Source organism: Carassius carassius, chromosome 16 (assembly GCF_963082965.1).
Source record: "Carassius carassius chromosome 16, fCarCar2.1, whole genome shotgun sequence".
Taxonomy (NCBI): domain Eukaryota; kingdom Metazoa; phylum Chordata; class Actinopteri; order Cypriniformes; family Cyprinidae; genus Carassius; species Carassius carassius.
The window spans coordinates 26,682,018-26,690,915 of record NC_081770.1 but is presented as its reverse complement, the minus strand read 5'-3'; positions in this window follow the sequence as shown (position 1 = coordinate 26,690,915).

The window sequence follows — 8,898 nt, the reverse complement described above, 5'->3', positions numbered from 1 at the left end:
CCACCCTTTCAATAGAGCAGAGAATAATTGGTTCAGCACAGGTCATTAACACCACAATAAAACGTCTGAAAGAATATATCATCAATAATTCACACCATTCAAACACACACACACACACACACACACACACACAGACAAATACACACCTATTAGCTGGAGGACATCCACCTCGGACACCCCTGCTGATAGTGGCCTAAAGGGAAAGCACCAAATCACTCCATACTTACACCCCACCACACAACACAAGTGCAACAAAGCACTCTCAGGTGAACGAAGACCCACTACCACAGCACAGGACACCCTCAGCTCCTGCATAATATACAACACACAAAAGGTTATTATAAATTTCTCACACACACACTCTCTAAACAATCCACCAAAAAAAGTAGAAAACAGAAAAATAAACGAAGGGGAATTACTGGCAAAAATGACCAGGAATCCCCAAAATAGAGAACAGAGAAGCAGTATTCAAGAACGGGAGAAACAAACTCCCATAGTCTCATTACATAACACTTCCAAAGAAATATATATATATATCACGAAAAAAATAAAAAATAAATAAGTGCATACTTTTAAATGCCGTTTTAACGCCTGTCGTTAGTCCGAAGTGTAGCACGTTTTATGTTTTTACTTTCGATTGTGGAAGTGCATACACATGGGAGCTGGTTACTCATTGGCTAGTGAGGTTTAGTTATATTTAAAATTCTAAAGTTATATTCAAAAACTTAATTAAAATGAAACTATTACAGCTGGAAACGTATGGGGATAAAAGGGGATAAATAAAATAAAATAAAATAAAATAAAAGCCGCACTAGATGGCGCCATAGCTCTATTAAATTAAAGTTCAATGGCTGTTTACTAATCACCAATAACACGTCTGCTGGTTTTTGTAGCACACACTTGATGTTCACCTACAGCCCAGCAGAAGCTGCTCTCAGTCTGAATGTGTGATATTCATATTTATATTACATGTATTTCAGATTCTGTATTTCTTGCCCAGTGTCACTGCGATTATAGACTGCAGGGATTGACTGACAGCTTTCTGTGTAACGAATCACATCCCACAGAGCTCCAGTGTGGTGTGACTCACAGTCTGCGAGTTCAATATTCAGACGTGAGCAATAAATCTACACGCATATCAATAATGCACGCGACCTGTGAGTCACACACAGCGCAAGTGCGTGTTTCTGGTCTGGATATGAGCTACTTTGAAGGACAAGACTGCTGACAGAAGACCCAGTAGGTATAAATTAAATACATGCATATATGCATACATACACATCAGAGCTATTACTTTGGGGAAATTTTGGGAAACACTCTCACACACAAATGCCCTGTTTGCTCTTGTTCTGTGAAGAAGTTACTGAGATCAAGTAGACAGTAATTTTCTCCACAAGAGAGAATCAATACCACTGATCCTGGATCAGCCATCAAGACCAGCACTGACTCATCTAGCAGCAAGGTGTGTGTGTGTGTGTGTGTGTGTGTGTGTTTGTGTGTGTGTGTGTGTGTGTGTGTGTGTGTGTGTGTGTGTGTTTGTGTGTGTGTGTGTGTGTGTGTGTGTGTGTGTGTGTGTGTGTGTTTGTGTGTGTGTGTGTGTGTGTGTGTGTGTGTGTGTGTGTGTGTGTGTGTGTGTGTGTGTGTGTGCGTGTGTGCGCATGTGTGTGGTGATCAGCCATCAAGACCAGCACTGACTCATCTAGCAGTAAGATGTATGTGTGTGTGTGTGTGTGTGTGTGTGTGTGTGTGTGGTGATCAGGCATCAGAGATGATCAAGTAAATGAGAAAGAGTCAGGTCAGAATTGAAATCAAGCAGAAATACAGTCAATTTCCGAAGCAGGACTTCACCATTACTAAATGATCATTTATTTTTGAAGAAGGACAGTGAATTATATTTTACACACCATTAAGACTTCTTGCATTTTGACATTGTTTTCATAATAATTAAGCAAATTCTACTTATATAACTAAAATTGCTATTGCTAAAATGTGTCTGGATGCTTTACTTTTTAAAATAATACAATAAAATAAAATATTGCCATTATTTTCAGTAGTGATTGTCACTGTAATATCATAATACTGTCATATACATAAAGACAGCACAACAAATATTCTGATTTATAAATATTGTAGAGATTATGAAATATTTAACAATGATGAATTAAATTGATCAAGAGTCTTTTATAAATACAAGTAATTGCTATTACAATTACAAATTGCTATTACTACTACAAACAGATATTGTTCCTTTGAACTCTACTCTTTAATCATTTCTAAAAATAGATATTATCTGTTCAGTCGGATAATACCCGGTTGAGTCTGTGCTGCTGTATATCAGAGTACACACTGCTCTTTGGAGGTCTCAGAGGTGAGAAATGGTAGTTTGTGAGTAATGATGAAGCAAACGGGTCACTTCCTGTGTGCTTCTTAATGGGTCAGATGGGTGACAATGACAAACCCATTCTACGGATCCAAACAAACACATTCACACCTCTCTCTACTTTCTGTCTAACAGCGGTGTGCTGAGACTTGGGTGCAGTTTTCAGTCACACTGTTTCTTCACACATTAGCAAGATGTCCCTGATGAACTGGAAAAACAGCAAGAGAAGCTAACAAGGTGTTTTTTCTGTGTTTTTTTAGAACATGAATGTGCTGACTGCTGTCTCGGTTCGTGATGTCAGATGACACCTCCGTTCATGTGTGAGGCTGGTTTGTGTGCCAAATGCAAAAAAGCTCACAGATACATTTCCTGTCCATAGTACTTATCCGTCCATGTGACGAGCCCGAGTGTTTGGTGAACATTATGTGTGTTGTTTGTGAAAAAGAACCCTTTCTGGGATCCAGTATCAGTACAGACGCCATCCGCTGAAGAACAGACAACGATGTTAGAGGTCATTTATAACGCAAACTCAAGAAGTCATTTGAGTTTGTTAATGGTGAAAACATTGATGTCAATGCTGTTGATTTTCATCAATAAAATGTGAATTTAGTGACTCCTGTAACTGTCAAGCAAAATGTTAGAAAATGACTTTACTCTGTCATGGGATTCACATGAAAACAAGATAAATAGCTTCCTGTTGATTACACCAAACTTTTAGGTAGTTTGTTCATTTTTTAATTTTTTTATTTCAAATATGTGACCTGGATCACAAAAGGAGTAATAAGGTATTTTTTTAATTTTTTTTTATATATAGCCTATATGATGTGAAATTTATATGATATGAAAGCTGAATAAATAAGCTTTCCATTGATTTATGTTTTTGGTAGGATAGGAAAATATTTCAATATTTATAAAAAAATCTAAATATATTTAAAAAAAATCGTCTTTCAAGTTGTCCAAATTCAATGAATCAAACATACTCAGTTTACATGTAGTTACGTTCAGCAGTTACTGTAATAAATGATGTGACCCATATGAAGGCCTATTAAACAGCTACAATACATTCATTTTAAACATCCCAAGTTAAAAAAGAACACTTCCATAATTTACAAAAAGTGTTCTATTTTCGTGCACTGAACTTTTTGTACTTAATATACCAAAAAAAAAGATTCTTTAGTATTTCTTAAGATCAACTTAGTGTACTCAACTGCTATTCTGTGACATCATGAAAATGAACTAAAATGCTCTTTTAGCATTCTATTTCTGTATTTACTATAAATGTATTAGTACAGTGAATCCATCTTTGATATACACTCAAGTGTACTACAAGTGGTGATTAAATCATTTTATTTTTTCTTCATATTCTTAGTTGATCTTATAAATTAATCTTATAAATTAAGAAGTACTTATAAATTATTTTTAGTACCCTATTTTAAGTAAGTAAAAAAAAAAAGTAGTAGGCTGTAATATTGATCTGTCCATTGTTAGACCTGGTATATGTACGTAAATAAACCATATAGATTTACATTTTGTACATGGAAGCAAACAACTAGGCTATTTCAGACGCTGCTTTACCAGTTTAGCATGATTGAATCCTTTCCTGTAGCTCAACTGCTAGCAGATGGTGTTAGCAATAGCAAGATCATGGGTTTGATTCCCAGGGAACACATAAACTGATACAGTACCGATTCAGAAGCTGACTGTATGTGAGATAATTGATTTTTATTTTATTTTATTAGAAATACAAAAATACTTTTTAAATATACTATTAAAGCCAAACGGCTTGGTTATTATGAATGACAGATGATGCATGAAGGAAAAAGACAATGTGTGATGTTGATCTCACATCAGTGTGCTGAGTAAATGTGATTCACATCTTTACAGTCCAACAGGATACAGACTCATCCAGCTCCTCTCTCACAACAGCCTGTGTTCTGATACACACACACACACACACACACACACACACACACACACACACACACACACACACACACACACACACACATGTGTGAAATGCTTCAGGAAATGCTTCAGTGAGCTGTCAATCTTCACCAGTCAGAGGTACAGGCACCCCAGGTGTGCTTTAAAAGAAAAGTCCACTCATGAATGAAGGATGCTTTCATCATTTACTGTATTAAATGACATTACTAATGTTAAATTATGTCATGTTAAAAGAATATTCATCAATGTCAAAAGTAAAATAAATAATAATAATAATAATTCTTTCAGAAAGTCAGATTTTTATACTTTTACCATCCTTTGCTGACTCATTTCCTAGCTTTATTCAGAATACATGCAAAAATAACGTCTGTGCGACAGCGAGGTGAAACTCAAGGTAAGCGTGGCGTTTTGCATAAATCATGCAAATTTCTGTGTAATAATTGTGTTTTTCTTCCTTTTTCTGTCTCATTTTGCTCATTTCCCCCTCAGTTGGGTCAACAGGAAGTGCAGAGTGAGTCAGTGTGTGTCTTCTCCAACAATTTTTATATTGCATCTTCAGAAATGTGCATAAATGATGATTTAATGAACTGACGTAATACAGCTCATGTGTCAAAATGCTCGATGACAAATTTTTTATTATAAATTTACTCACATTTCAATCACTTCTGACTCTGAGAGGTAAGACAGTGTGATCTAACTAGAAACTGGGAGTTTTACCTAATAAGTGTGTGCACGTGCTAAGTATTTTTAAACTTATTATTACACTGTTAGCTTAGCAACATGCTAACACCAGACTCCACTGAATCAGTTGAGAATTGAGCCTTAAATACAGTAGATATGACTTGTGAGCATTATTAAAATAAACCAACTAGCTTTAAAAGCATAGCTTTGACAGCAAAGCAGCTTTGGATCAGTGATTGTGTGTGTGTTTGTGTGTTGTCGTTTAAGGCCTCTGCAATTGCTGTCATCAAATCAGTTCTCCTGTTGTAATCACACACACTTCAATTTCCTCTTCCATTTCAGTGTAATCATCTAGAAAGCAGGTTGTGTGTGTGTATGTGTGTGGTATATGTCTTTGTGATGCAGTCTTCTTGCGTATGTATATGTTTGTTATGTATCCGAAGGAAATTGATTTTCTGTAGTATTAACTAGGCTATTGGGCCAAATTTTGAAGTACGTCAGCGTTTAGCGTTTCGACCGATAGCCATCCCACATCGCAGCTCTCTCTCACACACAGACACAGTTTGTGAGATGACACAATGCTGTTTTGGGGTGTGCGTCATAATTTTATGAAAATTCACACGTCCACAACACACGTAACTGTTTGATCGGCAGACGGGACAGTGGAAATAGAGCAGCGTTCATTGACGTTTCTCTGTGAGTATGTGTGTGTTTTGATTGTCTCTGCTGTTCACCACACATCCAGGTCCTGGTGCTTTTGAAGCATTTTACCAGGTGAAAACAGGCAGTGACTCACAAACACACAGGCTTTGTTCCAGGAGCTGCCTACCTTGGCATCATAGGTGCTCTTGACACAAATATTTTCAGAAAGCGGACAGCATAATTATGTGAGACCCAGCACTTTGACCAGAATTCAAAATAAGCTTTGCCTTATCATGAAGACGCCAATCCCAGAATGCATTGCGGAAAAATAAAGGTGGCGGATGACGCAGAAGAGATATTACTGTTACTGTTAACAAATATAAAAAAACTATTAACCCTATAACTATTATCATTTTTGTTAAGTGAATTAAAGATAGAATTAAAATATAAATATTACATTACAGATCAATTAAAACTTAAATTATATTTTTATTTTTAATCACCTTTTAGTTTTGTAGTTTTTTAAAATAGTACCATTTATAAATACAGTATCTTAAATTTGAATGTTTTTTTTTTATATAAGCAATAGTTATACACAAAATATAAATTAATAAAAATAAATGTACCGTAAAACTATTTAAATAGGGTCTATTCATATAATTACAAACAAAGACATAAATATAAGCATAAAAGAGAATTATAAATTAATTCTGAAATGGTATATACATAAGAAATGAGTAGACTATAAAATACAACACCTTAATTATATGAATAAAACAAATTATGCAAAATTACAGATTAATTAAATGATGATATAAATAAAAAAGATTTTTTTAAATAGGGTCTATTCATAAATATACAACACCTAAAGTATATAAAAAAATAAACAAAAATAAATAGAAACAAAAACTATAAACAAAGGCCTGTTAAATAGCAGTTATTTGCAGAAATGTCGTGAAAATAATGAAAAAATAATAATAATTTGTGCATGTTTTTAACAGTGACCTGTATTTACTTATTCATTGTGTATATTGCCCCTTATCATGTACTTCCTCATTGCAGACACATCAGGGCCCTCTGTGACCATCAGTATCGCCTGTAGGACGGATTGGCCCTAATCTAGAATGTTCCAATTCAGAATTCCAATTAGAATACTGCCTTAGAAGTCCACTGCCTAGATAGGAAACAGACAGCACACTCGGTTTCATCCCTCATACAGAATGTGTTCAGATACAAGGAGAAACTCAGATGTCGTCACACCCACACACAGTGGGTCAGAGTCCTTTGTTGCTCAGTGTAATAACAATGTACAGACGTCAAAATGAATCACCACTGCCTCCTTCTAAACATGTCAGTCTGCCATGTGTCAGTGACAAAAATCTAGTTTAGGAGAAACATATTAACCTTAATGCCACTTTTATGAGCAATGATAGCAATTCACAATGCATTAGCATCACTAACCACTAAGCTAACTCCTTCTCCTTGATTTGTCTACTTTCTCTCACATCCATCTTGCTCTTTCCGTCTTTATCGGAGCAAATCTGAGTGCTTTGTATAAGCATGTTTTGTGTGGAGTGGAGTTGCGTCAGTGTGTGCAGTGAGTATTCACAGCGAAGCCTGTGTGTGGAGGTCGTGAGAGCATTTAGTGCGTGATTATTAGTGTGTGTGTGCGTGTTGTCGGTGGGTAGCGGGCCAATGGGCAGGATGCTGCTGCATAAACAGTGGGCTCCAAAGTCGAAGCCGTCTCTCTTGCGTTTCCTTCCCTGGCTGGGGGGCGTGACGGGGGTTACAGGGTGTAAAAGCGCCCCTGGCTGTCAGATCCTCCATGATCAGCTGGAGATTAGCATCACATGGTCATTATTAGTAGTGATTGATAGGACAAGCACCACTGTTACTACAGACCTTTAGTAACTCTGGACGCCATATTGAATTTTATGTGGATGACAATGAGGTTCTCTTTACAATGCATGAATGTATGCCTTGTTTTCAGCACATAACTTTCAAAACAGTTTTTGTAAATGTTTTGTCTATTGAAGTTCTTTTTTTTTCAGAAAGATACTTTGTCAGTTGAATAATTGGCTTGTTGTTGAACAACAGTAACCATAGGGGTGTAACAGTACACTAAAATTATGGTTTTAAAGTAACAGATCATCAGTGCTGGGTAGTGACCGATTACATGTAATCTGGATTACGTAATCAGATTCCTAAAATTAAGTACTTGTAATTAGATTAGATTTCATTAAATATATTTAAAATAGTCATCCAACTACAGTTTGATTATGTGATTATATACTATTCACACGTCATATATTTCATCTTTTTATTCATTTTTTTATATTTTATTTTGATTGTTGTAATTTAAAAAATATGTATTTTTATGATTTAGTTATCATCTTTTCATTAAAACTCACAAACCCCCTGCAGTTCTTTCACGTACCCCAGTTTGGGAAACTTTGAGGTAATAAAATGTTTACTGCACTTCATGTTGTTAATAAATGATAAATAAGTTAGTAATCAAAAAATAGTATGATTATATTACTTGAAAAGTGTAATGTATTTAAATTTTTTGACATGTAATTAGGAATCAGTGATGGACTACAATTTCAAATACATGAACGGTGCTCCAGTTTTGTTTATTGGTTTCCTCAAAAAGCTTAGTTTCTTTTCGACTGAAGAAAGAAAGACACGAACACCTTAGATGAGATGGGGGTGAGTAAATGTTAATCTGGAAGTGAACTAATCCTTTAAGAAGCTCACAGTTGAACGGTTAATTTAGTTGAATAGTTAATTGAGGATGAGTATGTGAATAATACCACGGCTTTTTTTATCTTACCAACTAATACACCCAAGAATTACCCAGAAAACCCTGAAAGCCATAGTAGAAACCCCCTAGCACTGGCATGGGAACCACCCACCTAAAACCCATCTGAACGTCTGAGCAACAACATTAGCCACAACCCAGCTGAGGTCGTGCTCTAAGACCCATTTGTTTTCCAAAGATTATATTTTGAACACCAAATATTTGAATGCTGAAAGTTAGCATGACGTTTAAAGCCAAACAGCTTACAACTGAAAGTATGAGGAACATGTTCTAGCGTGTCAAGAACAGACAGCTGAGTAAAAGCTTCCCACAACACACACACACACACGAGCAACAGATGAGAAGACATGTCTGTGGTTCATTAGTAATGACCCAATCACAGACACACCTCAGCCCCACCCTGCACACCCACTAGAGTGGAATGGGGTTT